Source organism: Canis lupus, chromosome 19 (genome assembly GCF_003254725.2).
Source record: "Canis lupus dingo isolate Sandy chromosome 19, ASM325472v2, whole genome shotgun sequence".
NCBI lineage: Eukaryota > Metazoa > Chordata > Mammalia > Carnivora > Canidae > Canis > Canis lupus.
Window position 1 is genome coordinate 51,618,404 of NC_064261.1, and position 19,049 is coordinate 51,637,452.

The 19,049-nt window shown below is 50.1% G+C and overlaps 1 protein-coding gene across 12 annotated transcripts in view; it reads left to right on the forward strand.

Annotated features, from left to right (window-relative positions):
* The window catches only part of LYPD6B (LY6/PLAUR domain containing 6B), a 249,435-nt gene that overhangs the window by 22,377 nt on the left and 208,009 nt on the right, over nucleotides 1–19,049 (forward strand). The window contains exon 1 of one of the 12 annotated variants that reach the window (XM_049097240.1): nucleotides 5,589–6,001. The exons of the other annotated variants lie outside the window; for them this stretch is intronic. The gene's annotated coding sequence lies outside the window, so the exon portion shown is untranslated. Of the gene's footprint in view, nucleotides 1–5,588; nucleotides 6,002–19,049 lie in introns of those variants that run through there. 12 annotated transcript variants of the gene reach the window in all.

Here is a 19,049-nt window from a genome sequence, read left to right on the forward strand (position 1 = left end):
CCAAATCTTTTAGTTGACTAACTCACCAGTGGGGCATATTTTATATTATTTAGGAATCCTCTTTGATCAGAAACTTCTTGGTGAGTAGAAAAGCTTTTGCTTTTGAAGGATGTCTGACTACCCTCCTCTGAACCTGCCTGATAGGTTGTCTTTTGGAGGGGAGAAGGAGGGACTGGTTAGATTCATGATCCTTGAGAGAAAATCCTTTTTTATCCTTAGGTCAACTGAGTAGAAACTTCTGGATCACTGGGGAATACCATGGCAGGGGAGCAAGTTTTTGTTACTTGGGCTCTTTGGTGAGACTGGAAAAATGCAGGACAGAATGAATCTTTGCCCATGTTTCTGCTTTTTTAGGTAGCGTGGGAGCAAATTTGGCATGTGATTATTAACATCTGCTGAATAACCGGCGTCAGTGTTTGAGGCAGGGCAGGGGACGCTGGTCGGGATTTGCCCTGTACCATCTTCGCTGTGCTTTGTTTTGGAATACATCGCGGCCCTTGATAACGCAGAATGTATCATGTCAAGTGAAGAATTCACTGCATTTTTTTTCTGTCCATAGACTAAGCTCTTTCCCCGAGTCTAGTTGTTCTAAGAGTACTTGATGCCATTTACTATTCAGAGGAACACAATTCAGAAGCTAATGTAAGAAGTATTTCCAAATTTCAACCTGTATTTGCCCTTTTTAAATTAATTAATTAATTTATTTAATTTTTATTTTTTTGCATTTGCCCTTTTCGAAGAACATTAATAGGGATTTAATGTATATTCCTAGAAATGCTAAGTAATGTCTCTAAAAGTTCTCTTGCTTCTCTCCTAACTCATGCAGTTCCGGATCACCTCTCCTCAAAAATCCTTTTGGCTCCTCTGGTTCCTTCCCTTTCTGAAGTTCAGGTCACTTCTTTCCTTGCTGTTCTTTATCAGGTCGATCACTTTAGCCCCACTGACTTCTTATAGTTTTCCTCCTGGTAATTCCCAACCAGGGGTAGTCTCGGAATGACCCATCAACAGGAATTTGTCCATTTTGTTGGTGGGAGGGTGGGTGTGGCCTCGCGGGACCTGCGGGGGAAGGACTGTGGCCTGGCATTGATGACAGCTGTGCCCCGTAGCCCGTGCCAAACTGCCCGGGTGACACAGACTGTGTGTGTCCCTAAGCGCGCCGAGTCCCTGCACTGAACTGCTTAGAATTTATGGGTTTTTGTCCATTGGAAAACTGTTGTCATGATGCACGAAACTGGCTGATTAGGACTGAATGCAACTGGAAGACAGCAGAGCCCCAGGTACCACCCCCAAACCCTGCTGTGTCACACATCTTGGTTGATAGCGTCTTATTCATGTTGAGAAGCTGGTTGGGCGGGAAGGACGTGTGGTCTGGATGGTGCATTAGCCAACTTGGCATTTAAATTTGCCAAAGACCTTTGGGGCATTGCAACATTTAAAGAAATGTCCCTGCGGTAAATCCCGATGCTCTTGTCTCCTGTAATCCTGCGTGTTATTCTTTTACGCCAGCGTGACGTCCTTTTATAGCATTGTTGCACATCCAGTTGCCTGCGGTGCTAAGCTGTGTTCTTTATTGTGATGCTTGGTCCCAGTTCAAAAAAAACTTACACTCAAAGCCACAAACAGTTTTCATTTTTATTAATGGAACCTTAGGATTTTTTTCCCCAGGCAAATACATCGGCTTTTTTTTTCTTTTCTTTTGCATGTTAGCTTTTTGTCCTTTTTGTTGTTCTCTTGAAATATAGAGACATGCATTTTTTTGAAATATTGAAAATTTGAATATTTTCAATAGTTTGAAAAATACTGCAGAGTTTTGAGTGAATGAAAATTTGGTGGATGGGGCACTTTTCTCTGTGATTGATTAAGAGGTGTGCGTGTCGGAAGCATACATCTCGCTCCCTGCTCCTCTTGGGTTTTGTTTCTTGCATCTATCCTCGTGAATGTTAGGCTTCCTTGATGTTTCCCAACATGCCAGCCCTGATCTGCCACAGGACCTTTGCATTTAATGCTGCCTTGAGTGCCCTTCCCCATGCATCTGCAAGGCTGGCTCCCTGACACCCTTCAGACTCAAACAGGAGCTTCTCCCTGAGGGAGTTCTTAGCTACCCGTCTATAATCCCACCCTTCCTTTTGGCCCCATAACATGTTATATCCTGCTCTTCCCTATTGTTTTGTTCTCTTCTCCTCGGCACACGTCGGTATCTGTTTAGCACAGTGCAGCTGACTCTTGAACAACGTGGGGGTCAGGAGCGCCCAGCCCTGTGCTGAAAACCCTCGTGGAACTTCCGACTCCCCCAGAACTTAACTACCTCAGGCTACTGCTGATCAGAAGCTTGAGCGACCGCACGGGCAGTCGACGCACACAGGTTTCGTATGCTCTGTGCATCGTACGCTGTATTCTTACAAGGCCCTAAGCTAGAGAAAGGTCCAGAAAGTCCCAAGGAGGAGAAAAGACATTTAGGCTGTTGCACTGAAGAAAATCCACACGCAAGTGGACCTAGAAGGTCAAACCAGTTGCAGCTCAAGGGCCAACTGTATACGTCGGGCCATGGTTGCTCTCTCCCTGGAAGGCACCGTCCCGAGGGCGGGCCAGGGCTCATTTCCTCTGTGTTCGCGGCGCCCAGGATGTGCCCAGCCCTCGAAGTAACTATGACGTCGGCACAGAGAGCACTGGATGAGGAGGAGGGCTGGAGGGAAGGAAGGGGGGCGGTGAACGCCTTGCTGGCCTGTGCCCCTCAGAGCTGTCCTCCTTCAGGGCTGCCCCCCGGGCACGGAGCAGTCCGATTTGGGGGAGTTTGAGGCCCCAGGTGCCTCAGGAGGCCTTGGCGGTGCGGCCTGAGGGCTTCCTGGAGGCAGGCCGTGGCAGTGGCCGAGGGGCCGGTGAGTGGGGCCACAACCCCCCCCCCCCCACCGAGGCTCCACCACCTTTGTCCCTGGGGCCAGGGGTCTGGGCGACTGCAGGGCGCTACTGGGGGGGGAGGGTGGGCCTGCGGGGCTGAGGCCTGCGGGGTCCTGCTGAGACCAGAGCAACACTTCATTAGCTGCAAACATTCTAGTCAAGATCAGACGGAACAGCTGCCTTGGGGAAAATTCTCTGGAGTCCGTATGTTTGCTGCTTCACAGAGGCCTGGCCCGCCGGCCCGCGCTAGCGAGCTTCCCACGCTCGGGCCGATTTCCTAGGTTTGCGGAGTTTACACAGCAGGTCAGTCCTGGAGGAGGAGGATTAGGATCGCTGTTTAAATAGAGGTTCTGAGGGGTTTCTAACCAATCTTTCAGAGTGGAAGTCCTTAGTTTCAACCAGTGGACAAATAGTTTTTAAAAACCGGGTTAAGGACCCTGGGGGATTTCAAAATGCAGAGTAAGATCTTCGCCCTCGGTTTGCTTATCGTCTCGCCGTGGACACGAGGCTTTATCGGCATGTGCGACACGACGCCCGGCGGGTGGTAACGACGGGCACGACTTGCTGGATAGTGAGCAGCACTGAGCACCATCCTAGAGCCTTTTTTTTTTTTTAAATTTTATTTATGAGACCCAGAGAGAGAGGCAGAGACACAGGAGAGGGAGAAGCAGGCCCATGCAAGGAGCCCGATTCAGGACTTGAACCCGGGACCCCGGGGTCATGCCTTGGGCTGAAGGCAGGCGCTAAACCCCTGAGCCACCCAGGCTGCCCCGTCCTAGAGCTTTTCTACCCACGAACGGGCCCATCTCGTCCTCCCAGCCGCCCACCGAGGCAGGTGCTGGTGGTTTAGACTGAAGCTTCGCATAAACAGACAGCGCTGTGGGAGTTTGGGAATAGGGGAGACCAGGGAAGCAGAAACAGGTGAAGGGAAACTTGAAGGAGGAGGGCTCTCAGTCTGCATCCTACCATCGGGAATGGCCGAGTAATGAGGAGGGGGAGGAGGAGGAGGAGGAGGAGGAGGAGGAGGGGGAGGAGGAGGAGGAGGGCGGCCTAATGGGCCTAATGGGCCTTCGTGGGTCTTGTTTCTAATCTTTTTCCCTCTCGGAAGCTCTTTTACTCCCACCTGGACTCTCAGCACATGTGCTTCTGGTGGAGGAGACAATAAACGAATACTGTAGGGAAAACATACAGGACAGTCAGTGCTTTAGGTGCTTTGGAGAAAAATAAAGGGGGGCTCCTGGGTGACTTCTTGGTTGGGCGGCTGACTCGATTTCGGCTCAGGTCAGGCTCTCAGGGTTGTGGGATGCAGGCCGGCTGTCGGGCTCCGTGCTGGGCGTGGGGCCTGCTCAACGTTCTTTCTTGCCGTCTCTGTGCCCGCCACCCCCACCCCTGAAAAAATTAAAGAGAAAAAGCAAGAGTGCTGAGGTGCTGGAGGAAGGGGTTTGTAATTTTAAATAGGGCGGTCAAGGCGTGACCCCGGGATCCCAGGATCGAGTCCCGTGTTGGGCTCCCTGCATGGAGCCTGCTTCTCCCTTGGCCTGGGTCTCGGCCTCTCTCTTTGTGTCTCTCATGAATAAATAAATAAAACCTAAAAAAGAAAAAAAAAGTGGAGGGGAGTGAAAAGAGCTGTAAAGACTCCATAGGAGGAGCCTTGTAGGCCGAGGTAATGGAGGCCCTGGGGTGGCGATGGCCTGGTCCGCTCAGGGGACCAGAATAGTGAGCAGGGAAGGGAGGGCCCAGTGATGTCGCTGGAGGCAGTGGCTGCCAGTGACCGTTGCTGTGGCTGCTGCGCGAGGCAGGACGAGCTCGCGGGAGTTTCCAGTGAGGGGAAGGGCATCCTGGCAGGTGGAACCACGTTCTGCAGCCCCGGCCACTCTCGCTCCTCTTGCTTGGAACCGCAGCCCGGCTGGGCGACTCTCGGCTCCTGGTCCGCTGCTGCCGTGGGCAGAGGCTCCCACCTGCCACCGGGCAGGTGAGACCCGGGCTACAGCAGCTCAAGCCGTGGGGGGCAGGGGGGGCGCCCTCGGACCTGCAGGGCCCCTCGCCACAGCCCCCGGGACGTATTCTGGGCCTGTGATGCCGGGTTCCCGTGTGTCCTGCTGGAACCGCGGCCCTCCCGGCTGGTCCTGGGCCGCTGCAGGCCACTGCCCACGCCTCAGTGTATGGTTACTCGCCCAGTCCTGGCCTGTGCCCTTCGTCACCAGGGGAGGGGACAGCTGCTGGGCTGGCGGCCCGTGTCCTGGGGGCCAGGCTGGGCCTGAGGCCCGTGTCCTGGGGGCTGCACTGGGCCTGGGGCCCGTGTCCCGGGGGCCCCGGCTGGGCCGGGCCTCTACTGCTCACCCTTCTCCTGTCTCCCTGCAGCCAAGCCCCTTCCCTGGAGCCCAGGCTGTCCCCCAGGAGCAGGAGACTGGGGCCCCGGGGAGGGGTCACCCGGAGCGGGGGGGACAGCGGGTGAGCGGCGACCTCTGGGGGAGGAAGCCCCAGCAGCCGGGTGTGCGGTGGGCTTTGTGGGGCCCAGGGGAGCGGAGAGCCGGCTGCAGGGAAGGTTACGGCTCGACGTCCCCGCAGGAGTTCCCGGGGCCCCAGCGCCCCATCCTGAGCGTCACAGGCCGTGTTGGCCGTGGAGCCCCCGCTGTGAGAGTGCAGGTGTGGCAGGTCGCGTAGGTGACAACAAGTCGGGTTAGCCTCGGGGTCGGCGGCGGGGTCACGTGCACACACACGTTCTCAGCCGTGCCTACCTTTGGGTCTGATTTCAGGCGCCGTTGCTTCTCCGGAGTCGGAAACACGGGCTTGAATGGCGTTGGCAGGAGCGATGCCCGTGCAAATAGGCCCTGACTCTCAAATGCACAGACTGGAGGTGGAGGCGATAGAAAGTTCTCCGCATTTGCTCCTTGTTCCCACCAGCGGGACCAGAGTTACTAGGGTGCACGTAGCTGTTTTTGAATCTGCTGTGAATCCGGGTATCCTGTGGGGCCCTTCCAGGGCCGGAGAAGAGGGTTGGGTTGGAAAATGTTATTAGAATAAAAATGTAACAGTGGCCTGGCCCTAGAAGGTGGGGGAACTGTGGGATGTTCCCTCTTTGAAGAAAAATGCTAAGTTATTTAAGGTAAGTGGTCTCCTGGGCCTACCACTTACTTTCCTGGGAAGGGATTAATTTGAGTTAATGTTTATTGAGTATCCTATGAAATGCTTTAAGATTTTGAAATACAGGGGATCCCTGGGTGGCTCAGCGGCTTAGCGCCTGCCTTTGGCCCAGGGTGTGACCCTGAGGTCCCAGGATCGAGTCCCTTGTGGAGCTCCCGGCATGGAGCCTGCGTCTCCCTCTGTCTGTGTCTCTGCCTCTCTCTCTCTCATAAATGAATAAATTAATTAAAAAAAAAGATTTTGAAATACAGTTTGTATTTTGAGTAGGTAATTTGCTCACGTGGTCCAACATTTAAAAGCTGCAAAAGAATATTCAGTGACCTTCTCCCACTCATCTCCTTAGCCAGTTTCTTTCTCGGGGCAACCCAAGTTCCCAGTTTCCTTTTTTTTTCTTTCTTTTCTTTCTTTCTTTTTTTTTTTTTTAAAGATTTTATTTATTCCTGAGAGACACAGAGAGAAAGGCCGAGACACAGGCAGAGGGAGAAGCAGGCTCCCTGCAGGCAGCCTGACGTGGGACTCGATCCCAGGACCCCGGGGTCACGCCCTGGGCCGCAGGCAGACACCCAACCGCGGAGCCACCCAGGCGCCCAAGTTCCCAGTTTCTGATGTATTTCGGAATCTATCAGCGTTAATGCCCTTAAGGAAAAAGGTGTCTCTTCTCTAAGAACCTTGCTTTTAATAAAAGAAAGGGAGCTAATCATCCATAGCTGCATTTTGGAAACTTTTGTTATAAACCTGCTGATTACAAAATTCCTGGATGCTGGGGACGCCTGGGTGGCCCAGCGGTTTAGCACCTGCCTTCAGCTCAGGGCGTGACCCCGGGGTCCCGGGATCGAGTCCCACGTCGGGCTCCCTGCATGGAGCCTGCTTCTCCCTCTGCCTGTGTCTCGGCCTCTCTCTCCCTGTGTCTCTCATGAATAAATAAATAAAATCTTAAAAAAAAAATTCCTGGGTGCTGAACTCCGTATATTTGCTACTCAGTCTGGTCCTCAGAGTAGCTGTAGGAACTAGCCCCTGGGAGCTCACCAGAGCGTGGAATCGCAGGTGCTGCCCCGCCCCCCCCCCCAGGAGGATCAGCCTCTCAGATCACAGGTGACTCAGAGCCCATGGACGTTTGAGAAGCCCCTGCCGAGTATGACTTCACCGCATTGAGCTCCGGTGGCCGAGTGAGGTCCCATGTGGAACGGAGAGAGGGGAGCGGTCAACAGAAGTAGGTCTCCCCACGCTACTCTTCACCATCGATGCTCCAGTTACGTGATGGTGATCTTGCCTTAGTTTGCAGCCACAGATCTAGATGGTCTAGAAACTTTGTGGTTTTGATTGTGAAAATGAAAATTTTCCTTTCCCTTTCCTTTGTTTCTCCTGAATTGTCCTCAAATGTTTGGCATTTGCTGTAACTTTCTTATGGGGCTGTGCCGGTCCGAAGTAAAAAAGTTGTAAACCGGTGATAGAAAAACCTAGAAACAGCCAGTCGGGTCTGGATTGACAGCTTCTAGTCTGATGGATCCGTGTGTTTGCAGCTGTGGTTTTATGTTGTGTTCTGCACCGCGTCCGCACGTTTGATCGACTATCACGTTCTGAGCAGTTTATCCATCAGTGTAGGTTTGTGCTAATCTCAGCGAGATGGAATCAGATAGTTCATGGATTCTGGAAAAAGACAGACTTTTTAAAAGTTGTCAAACTTCTGGCAGAGGAAAGAAAGAAGGAAACTTGTGTGTTTTATGTGAATGGAGAAATAGAGGGCAGAAATTACTGAAAGCCCTATGATGGATGAACCTGTAAACTAGTGCAAGCAATTTGACTATAACTGAGGTTTTTTTTTTAATTTTTATTTATTTATGATAGTCACACAGAGAGAGAGAGGCAGAGACACAGGCAGAGGGAGAAGCAGGCTCCATGCACTGGGAGCCCGACGTGGGATTCGATCCCGGGCCTCCAGGATCACGCCCTGGGCCAAAGGCAGGCGCTAAACCGCTGCGCCACCCAGGGATCCCTATAACTGAGTTTTGACTAAGAACTTGAGAAAATTTTTACAGCAGGGAATTAGAAAGTAGGTCATTAGACTATATTTTTATAATAAGACTCCTAATCAGTAAAGGATCTATGTTCTAAAAAGCAGGTGAGACACCTGTGTAACCCATATCCATTTAAATAAGGGGAATGGGAATGCTTTTGGGGAAGTGTGGTGACAGAGTCAGAGGAAGAGTGAAAATAGGCAGAAACAAAAGCAAAGGGTAACAAAGCCCTGCCCTCCTGCCGGGGGAGGACGGCTCAGCCTAAGGGTTGGGGACAGTTTTGCAGACGGAGGCAAGAGGCTGAAGGGAGAACAAGTCCAGGAGAGGAAGGGAGTCTAGAGAAGAGTGGGTTTTATTTATTTATTTATAAGATTTAATATATTTATTCATGAGACAGAGAGAGAGAGAGAGAGAGGCAGAGACACAGGCAGAGGGAGAAGCAGGCTCCATGCAGGGAGCCCGACGCGGGACTTGATCCCGGGACTCCAGGGATCACGCCCTGGGCCAAAGGCAGGCGCCAAACTGCTGCGCCACCCGGGCTGCCCGAGAAGAGTGGGATTTGAACACGGGAAAGCAAACTGTCCGATTAACCCTGAAATGCACGAGAACCCTGCCGGCAACCTGTTACCGGCAACTTTAAAATCATTTGCTCGTTTGGCTAGTTCCTCACACCTGGACTAACTCTAACTAGAAACGTATTTTCAAGGAATGTCTGGAATTAAAAATCTTTGGCATAAAGATATTCTTTAAAGTGTGATTTATAATAAAAATGGAAAGTGACTTAAGTCACCTAGTGGAAAGGGGGTGGATGGGTGACTCGTACATCCATAGGATGGGATGCTCTAGAGCTGCTGTAATATTTCGGGTACGTCCTAAATTAGGTATGAAGCGGGATGAAGGTTGTTGGGAAAAACAGGAAGCAGTGTGGATGGTGGTTGTGTGATGGGAATTTGTTTGAAGACCATTCTGGTCCTAATAAGTATGCGGCGTAGTGAGGGTCTACTACCCAAAGAGTAGAGTAAAAAAATCCTTACTCTAATTTTATGGTTTTTATTTCATTTTCCAAAAAAGATTTATTTAGAGCATACGTGGGGCGTGCAGAGGAGGGGCAGGGGAGGAGGGAGAGGGAGGGAAGCCTCAAGCAGACCCCCTACGGAGAGTGCAGCCTTACGGGGCCTGATTCGGGACCCTGAGGTCATGACCTGAGCTGAAATCAGGAGTTGGCCACTTCACTGACTAAGCCACCCAGGCGCCCCCTCACTTTAATTAAAAAAAAAAAAAAAAAAAGGACAAAGAGTTGGAAATGGATAGAAAAACCCGTGTGTCATTATTCCGTGGAGGATGTTATCATGACTCTGTAAAACCTGAGGTGTTCGAGGCATTTTTGTGAATTTGCTAGACGGTGGCCTGAGATCAAAATAGGCTGGGGTTGCAGTCAGTGGTGTAGGGGGAGGAAGAACCTGGCGACGGGGGCAGTGGGAACTGTCCTGCCCAGGCCGCGGCAGCCCGCAGGGTCCTCTGTCCCCCTCTACTCGTGGGGAGGCCCGCCTGTGCCGCGGGCTGTCGGTGGACGACCTCGTGACCAGCGTCCCGTTGAACGCCACGGGGAGCCTTGACGGCTCATTCCCGGGACGCCCTTGCAACCCTGAAATGATGGAACAAAGAAAGACCGGGGTGGGGTGGGGGGGCCCAGGGCGTCTGCAGGAAGGCGAGGGCCTCGGTTTCCGCGCCGCGTAAGTAGCCATCAGCACGCGACAGAGTCACTTTGAACAGTGCCCTTCCCTTTGTGTTAGGAAGCCATCGTGTTTCTGTAGCGCTTTGATTTTTATTTTATTTTATTTTTTGAAGACCGTGTCAATCCTAGTAAGTGGGAACTATGGTTTTTAAAAATTTCCCCGGGCCTCTGCTGGAGAAGCTCTTCAAAGGGCTGTTTTTCAAGTGATTTGAAGGGAGTGGCTTTTAAGGTCTTTTTTTTTTTTTTTTTAATTTCCCTCCCTTTTTTTGTTCATTTGCTTAAAGTGGGTGAGCTGAGTGTACCCGCACGGTCGCAGGCGAGCCTGATTGCGCCGGGGCGGAGCTTCCATCCACACCATGGCACGGCCTGGGAGCTCCTGCCCTTCCAGGCGCCCTTGTCGTTTGCCGGAAGCCATCTGGTGTCCTGGAGGGACAAGGTGCGTTGGCTCGGCGTCGAGTGCCCGCGGGCCTGGGCTGGCCCCGGGCGACGGATCCTCGGGGCAGAGGCTGCCGCTGGCCTCCCCGAGCTGGGCAGGGAACCCTAGGGTCGGCACGAGTGTGACCGTGAACGCGGCTGGCCCGCGTCGTAGGCTGACGGGACGATGTCCTGGTGCCACGACGTCGGGCCGGAGAGGGTCCTTGAAGGACGGAGGGAAGCTCGTCCGTGGGGGGCACGCGGCCCTTTCCTTGGACCCGGCCCCTCGCCCCCTCCCCAGGCGCCGTGCGGCCTGTTTCCCGCTGTGCCCAGATCTTCATTTGCATCGACCTTTGCCATCCTCTCTGCTCACGACGTGCGTCGCCTGTATCCCCTCCACGTGTGTTGGAGGCCATGGTCCTTTCTGTAAACGAATCATTTGAAATGTGGAGGTTACTGTGGTCCTTTGGGGGGATTAAATCCGTGACCCCGGTCTTCTCCAGCACAGGTTGGCCTGCTTCCAAGGTTGGCGCACACGCACACCCTAAGGACCACGCTCTATAGGTTATACCCGACAGGGGCCTGGAGCCCAGCCTTTGGTACTCATTTCAAGGATAGTCCGGGGAGTTGACTAGCATTAACATTCAGAAGAACAAATAGAAATTTCTAAGATAGTTGTCACTAAATTCTCGCCTTTTAAAGATCGGGAAATACTGCCAGCGTGTGGGATGCCTGTGAGCTCTGTTCTAAGCCCTGTGAGGGCAAGGCTGGGCTCTACTTTATTCACCCCTGGGTCTGATTTTCAGCATGTGAGCTGGTGTCCAGCACTTTTTTCTTTAAAAAAAAAAAGATTTTTTTAATTTATTCATGAGACACACAGAGAGAGAGGCAGAGGGAGAGGCAGGCTCCCTGCAGGGAGCCCGATGCGGGACTCGATCCCAGGACCCTGGGGTCACGACCTGAGCCAAAGGCAGACGCTCACCCCCTGAGCCCCCCAGGCGTCCCTGGTGTCCAACACTTGCTGCTCAATAATTCTTCCATGAGTAGATTTCCATTTCATGAAATTTAACTCTAACCATATTCTAGCTCGTATGAAATTTAAGATACGTATTGTTTGCTGTAATTTGGACTTCAGCCATAGCTGGCACACACCAGAGATGAATTCATAAAACCCACCTGAACTCTGACTGCTTTTAGGGGTTCATTTTTATCTTCTGTGGCTGCACTTGAAAGGGACGACATCGTGCAAGGCCTTTGCTAGACGGATGTTTTTGGAAGACCCCGTAGATTAATTCCATATTAAAGATCAGAAGTGAGCCTTAACTCTTAGCCGCCCCTAAAGTCTTACGACTTATTAAAATGCCATTTCTATTCATATTCTCTTGTTCTTGCCTCATTTGCAGTAGCTACGTTCTTTTTAGTGGACTTAGGTCTTTGAAGAGTAATTCATTTCTACGGTGGGAATTACGAGTCTGGGGGCCGGGTGTGCCGGAGCGGGCTGAGATTTGTAGGAGAAGGACGCACCTTTGGGGACGCGGTGCAGCCACCTTTCTCCTTCGACGGAACCATCCTGAGCCTTCTCGGAGGAGTTAACAGGCTTCCAGGGAAGGAGAGTCGGTCATTTCTTTCATGCTTTTACTTCGCATGACTTTTCACAGCCGACGTTTTTTTTTTTTTTTTTTTTTTTCTTTCTTTCTTGATTTCTGAATTCTTACCTTGGTTAGTGAGGGCTTTGTGTCCTAATGCCACCTGCTTTACGTCTCTGTACTTGTTTCTTTATCTGCAAGATCAAGCTAGCGCTGCCCTGTGGACCACGTTGCCGGGCCCGGGCTGTGGAGACGGATTCGTTGGCGAGGGCCGTCCTACCAGGCTGACACAACTGAGTGGCTTAAACCGCGGAGATGCGTCCACCCCCAGTGGGGAGGCTGCAGGTGGGAGATGGAGGTGGCAGCAGGCCGCTGTGCCGTGGAAGGCCCCGAGGAGGGCCGGGTCCGGGTCCCTTCCCAGCTCCTGGTCCTTCCTGGGCAGTGTAATTCCAGGCTTCACGCTGTCTTCTGTGTGTGTGTGTGTGTGTGCACACGTGTGCCCGGCCCCAGACTCTCCTTTTCCATAAGGACGCCAGTCGTGTTGGCTTAGGGCCCACCGTCCTCCAGAAGGGCTTCGTCTTAACTAGTCACCCCTGCGCGCCTCCATTTCCCAATAGGGTCACATCCTAGGTGCTAGGACCGCAGCACATGAGTTTTGGGGAGGGAGGGGTGCAGACTCCGTTCAGCCCCGATCAGGAGGCAGGAGGGTCAGCTGGGCTTGGGAGGCCTGAGGGACAGGCTGTGCGACTTCCCGCGAGTCCTCCGGCTTCCTTGCTTTTTAAGAGTCGGTGTCCTTCTCCGGTCGGAGCAGTGCCAAGCTGGGACACGTGCATTTGCTGTCTGGCCGGGACCCTGTTGAGAGAGACCGGACTGAAGTTCGCATCGGAAGGGTCTTGACCGAGTCTGGATGTTTTCATGTCAGGACGTCAGGAACCTCTGGTCCCTCCCCGAGGTCAGCTGCTGCCACGCTGAGGGGGGTCCTGGCCCCCCGGTAAGCAGGTGAGGACCCTGCTGCCTCTGCGGGAGCCGCTGGGCCTTGTTTGTTAGCTGTCGTCGTAGAGATCCCAGAGGGAAGGTGGAACAGGGGAGCAAAGGCCTTCGCAGTTCCGGCCCTTCCCCCAGCCGTCTTGCGGGTGCCCGCAGTCATTGGTGCAGCCGCTGCGGGGACACAGCTGACCTCACCTACACGCACTTGGATGTTGGCTCTTGGCAGCCTCCAGCTCTCACTTGCATGAAGCGGACGGCCTGACGTCCCCACCGTCTCCGGGCGTGTTGTGGAAGTCCCATCGCGTGGTGGAGGGGGCATTCAGTTGTCTTTATTTTTTTTTTTGCATTTTTTAGAGATCTCCTTGACCTACAATATTACATTGGTTTTAGCTGTACAACATACTTTGATATTTGTACACGTTGTGAAAGGATCACAAGCCCAGCCGATATTTACTCTGCATAGTTAGGGAATTTTGTGGTGATCGAAACTTTTTAAGTTAATAGTCATCACACTGCGTAGTACGTCCCCATGACTCGTGTGTATTATAATCAGATGTTGGTACCTTTTGGCTTCCTTCACTCATTTCCCCCACCACTCACCCCTGCTTCTGAGCACCACAAATCTATTCTCTGGATCCATGGGCTTGTCTGTTTGTTTTTAAATTCCACACATAAATGAAACCCTATGATATTTGCCTTTCTCTGTTTGACTTATTTCACTTAGCATAATGCCCTCAAGGTCAATCCGTGTTGTTGCAAATGGCACGATTTCATTTTTTTTTTTTGTGGCTAAATAATGTTGTCATATACAAAAATATATACCACATTTTCTCCATCCGTTTACCCATTGATAGACACGTAGGTCGTTTTCCTGTCTTGACCATCGTAAATAATCCTGCAAGAGCATGGGAGGTACGTATCTTTTTGAGTTTGTGTTTTCATCTTCTTTGGACAAATACTCAGCAGTGGAAGCATGGGGTTGTAGGGTAGTTCCACTTTTAATATTTTGAGGAACCTCTCTACTGTTTTCCATAGTGGCCACCTCAGTTTATACTCCCAAGACTGCACAAGGGTTCCTTTGTCTCCACATCCTTGCCAGCACTTGTTATTCCTTGTCTTTTTTATAATAGCCTTTTTTTTAAACAAGTGTGAGGTGATCCTGCCTTGTGGTTTCGTCTTCATATTTTTTTAATTTAAATTCAGTTTGCCAATATATAGTATAACACGCAGTGCTCATCACATCATGTGCCCCCCTTAATGCCCATCACTCAGTTATGTCTTCATATTTTTAATTCAACTTTTTTTGGAGTACAACCTGCAAAAGGGAAAGTGTATGGAGAAGAGTGGGGTTCAGCGAATTTTCACACACTGAGCATACCGGTGTAACTGTCACCCAGAGACGACACCTGCCCATCGTTCCCCTTCCTACTCACCAGTCCTCTTTCCAAAAACAACTTTTTGTGGTCCTATTTTGGGGTGGCGCATTCTACTCTTCAGTTCCAATCGCTGTGATATTTATTCCAGGGTAGCCTTCCTATTAGTAAGAAGCCACTGTCTTCTCTGTAGTTACCAGGTACGTGAGTGCTGCGGTCACCGCTGAAAGGTTTGTCACCCTTCCTTGGTACACGTGCATGTAGTTTGGCTGCTGCCCTCCAAGATTCAAACACCTGCCTTGCTCCCTTGGTGTTCGAGGGTCTTTTTTTCCTCTTTATTCTAGCCCCGTGGGATATTTGAAGCTTAATTTTACCCTCTTGGTAACTATCTGCAGGCGCTTTGAGGAGGGAAACCTCTGTCCTAGTCTTTGGAATCTCCTACCGCTAGTGTGCGAAGAGCTGTGAGCAGAGGCAAGCGGCCAATTAGCGATGGCCAGGAGGAACAGCTGGGTCTGAGGTCCTAGCTCTCTGCCGTGGTAGACCTCAGGAAGCAAGCTGGGATTTTAATTGTGGTCCATGCTTCCTGATAAGTGATTATGGATGCCTAGACCTGCAAGAATTTGAGGGGTGAATTGCAGTAATGGTGTCTGGGCGAGAAATGGTGAACCTCCTTCTGCCCCTACTACCAATCGCCAGTTTTCCAAGGAAAGATGACTGACTCGGCCTTCTGAATGTGAATAATATCACAAATTATTTTTTAGCCTTTGATTACAACGAGTGTTTCAGTCACTAGGTGATTGTAGTACTTAATGATTGACCGCAGCTGGAAATCCATACCTCCTGGTACACGTAAGGCCCCTAGAGTGGGGTCTGGCACATAGTAAGAACTCAAGACCTGCGATTATGGTCTTATTGGAAATAAAAATTTGGGATTTTCCATGTGCCAGCAGAATACCTGGGCGGGCTGGACTCCATTGTGTGGTTAATAATTACCATGTGGTTAGGCAGCTGGAAAAGCTGGTCAGCCGAACCCGGCTGGGTAAGCCATAATTCAGGCCTCCCTTTCTACCTCATTGCCTGTAGGAAATAAGGAATCCAGGGTGTGGAACAGCTTTCTCGCTGCTTGCCTGGGTGCACCTGGGTGTGCCTCCATAAAGGAAACCCGATGCCAGCACATGGAGGAGATGCTCCTGCTGTCAGGGGTGTCTGCACTGGCCTCATTATCTATCTCCAGGCTGGAGTCTGGAGACCCTGGATGGAATATCCTTGAATGGGAATAAAGTGGCACAGTGGGACATCAGGGCAGAGCAGTCAGGACAAAAGGAGATAGCTTCCTGCATTCATGCCACTCCGTCACACCAGCAGCAGCATTTTGCTGTATCTGCTCTTGTGTCTCTCAAATTTCAGACATCTGAGCACTTCACCCCTAAATATTTCAGAAATCATCTTCTAAGAATAAAGATCTTTTCCCTTCATTACCAGAATATAATATTGTACCTAAGCTGATTAATAGTGTTCGTTTTATTATGTATTTCAAATTTCCCTGCTTATTCAAAAATGTCTTAAAGGTGTTTTTGTTTTGTTTTTGACATTAGGATTGAATCAGGCTTCACTCATTGCATTTATGTCTCTCCTTAGTCTCTCTTAGAACATCCTGTACACAACCTTCTATAACTTTTTGGGGGAGTCTAGGCTAGTTGTCTTGGAGTATGCCCTACATAAATGATGGGTTTCTTTTTTTTTTTTTTTTTTTTTAATTTTTATTTATTTATGATAGTCACAGAGAGAGAGAGAGAGAGAGAGAGGCAGAGACACAGGCAGAGGGAGAAGCAGGCTCCATGAACCGGGAGCCTGACGTGGGATTCGATCCCAGGTCTCCAGGATCGCGCCCTGGGCCAAAGGCAGGCGCTAAACCACTGCGCCACCCAGGGATCCCAAATGATGGGTTTCTTGACGGTTTCCTCATGTGTTATATACATAGTCTATCTTCCCTATTTCCTTTAAACTGGAAGTTAGGTCTAGAAATGGGAATGCATTCAGGTTAAATATTGGTCCATTCAGCCTGTTGAAACAAAAATTCCATAGCCTGGGTGGCTTATAAACGAGAATTTATTTCTCATGGGTCTGGAGGCTGGAAGTCCAGGGTCAGGGTGCCAACATGCTTGGGCGAAGGTCCTCTTCTGGCTTGAAGACTTCTCCTTGTAGGACAAGGCACTGATTCATTCATGGGATTAGCTCCACCCTCGTGACCCAATCATATCCCAAAGTCTCTGCGTCCTAATAACTAACACCTTCAGAGTAAAGATTCCAACATATGCATTTTAGGGGACATGGACATTTAGGCCTTAGCAAACATTTTTGCCCAAACCATGTCAGGGCTGATGCTGTGAATTTCCTGCTGCAGGATGTCCTGCTGTCTCAATATTACTGATGTGGAACTGCCAGAGTTTTCTACTGTAAAAGTACATTTTTCCTTTGCAATTAGTAAGAGTTTGCGGGGTGGTTTTTGGCAAAGTGCAAACGTCTTGTTTCCTAACAACTTTTCAACCAAGTTTTGAGCTTCCTTTGATCCCTGCCTCAAGCTATTATGTTGGAGTTGCAAAATGGAGATTTTGTAATCCTTTCAGTGCTTCTCCCTTGAGCTGTTGGCATTCTTTAAAGAATTTTCCTCTCTCACCCTTTTTTTGTGAGTTTCACTATAGATGTGTGATTTTTATATATCTAATATGTTCTAAGCAATTATGGCCATTGTTCTTTCTGATGCTCCGGATGTCCGTCATGTTGAAACAAACTTTAAAGTCGTCTGTTAACTATAGGCAACTGGCTTAAAAATTGGTATGTTCAAAAGTATTCCGAATGTTCCAGCAATGGGGTGTATGTGTTGGGGGAGGGCGTTAGTTCTCTTTAAGGAGCAGCTTTGTTCAGGGCGGTATTGTAGAACCTAAGAGCTTTGAAGCTGAGAATTGCCAAATCAAAGAGGTGAGTGAGGGTTGCATCTGGTAACTTCTATGGGAAGGTGATGTAAGTCTTTTTTATGATTTGAAGCGTGATCCTTTCTCCAATTTTTTTCTGGTCACGGATATGGAAGAAGAATGATGAGAGGCCCGTGGGAGAGGACAGGAAGGTAGCTCTGTTCAGAAGGCTTATCATCAGTGTGGACTGGGATGCCCCGTAGGAGGAAATTAGGCTCTCTGCGCCTCTTGGTTAATAATGCAGGCAGCCGGAAAAAGGTCCATTAAAGACAACTCCGTCAAAATCGAGGACATTGCCAGGAAGCTCTTTTCAGGTGCGGTCTCTGGGCTTTTTCAATGCATGGATGCACCTTAGCTGAAGTGTTTCAACCAGAGTGGAATGCAGCCCATTTTTTTTCCTTCCAAAATGAAATGTTTCCAGAATCTACTTCCCCACCCCCCATACACATAAACACTACCCCATGTAAAACCACCTACCCATATTCTCATACATTTAATAATAATAAAGCCAAAGGCAGCTACATCTACAAAATGGAAAGGAGCCTCCTCGCTCCCTGCCTGATAAAAGCAGGGAGAAACCAGTTGCTTTGGGGATTGTGAATAGTGGGCTTTCTTGGCAGCCTCTCCTCCGCTCTTCGCACTCTGTTCCTCCAGGCCCGGGAGGGGAAAAGGGCCTCAGGAGATGAGTGGTAGAGGTGTCATGGGCTTCAAGGTATCACAGATTGGTAAGTTTAAAATCTGGGGCTTCATTCTCTCCTTCCTTTTTTCGGTCTTACTCCAGAGTGTCTGTTCTGAATAAGAGCGGCCTCCTGGGGCGCCTGGGTGGCTCAATCAGTTCACCCTCTGCCTCTTGATCTCAGCTCAGGTCTTGATCTTGAGGGTGTGAGGTCAAGCCCTGCATTGGGCTCCATGCTGAGCGTGGAGCCTACTTAAAGACTGGCCTCCTTTCAGAACTAGGACATGGTACATTGTCTTAAGGTAGTAAGTAAAAAAAGGATTGCCTTGCTTTTTATATGGGGTAATGCGGTAGTTTTCTAAGGCTGCCGAAACAAAGTGCCCTAGACTGGTACTGGGTGAACAAATTATTTTCTCACAGTTCTGGAGACCAAGTCTGAGATGAAAGTGTCAACGGGGTTGGCTTCCTCTGGGGCCTCTGTCCTTGGTGTATAGAGGGCCGCCTTCGGTCTTCACGTCCTCTTCCCTTGGGCTCTGTCCAAATCTCCTCCTCTTAGAAGGACACCAGTTATGTGGGATGAAGGCCTGTTTTGACTTATCTCTTTAAAAGTCCTATTTCTGGATATAATCCCATCCTGAGGTTCAGACTTCGATATATGAATATGCACATGACTTTTATATCACATGATAGGAGATCTAGAAACATATCGTAGTGTTGGACTTGAATATCAAAAATGATAAATACGTTGACAACTTAGACTCTTGAGAGCAAACTTCCCGAATGCTATTCTGATGTGCAACTTACCTTTTTCTCTCCCTTCAGTGACAACAAAAATTACCAGAAATAAGAACAAAAGGACAGTTAAGGCGTCATCTAAAATAATCGAGTTTAGTGAGAAAGACTACCTAGCTGATGCTTTCCTTTTCTTCTCTGTGACTCTATATTCAATTTTAGGTGTATAAGGAAAGGAGACAACAGTTGCTAAGATACACAGTGTTCTTGACAAGTGGACCGTATGTGCATGTGAGTGTGCGTGTGTGCGTGCATGTGGGTGTGCATTGTGTAAGTCCCTCAGGCCTGTGGAGAGCCTGGCTCGGGGTCTTGCTCACCCAGCGACCGATATTCAGAGTTACTTGGTAGCAGCTGTCAGAATTGGGACCTAGTGCTCAAAGAAGATTCTGTAGCCTCTCAATCCGGTACCACCTGCGTCAGAATCACATGGGGTGTTTTTAGAAAATTTGCATTGGTGGCT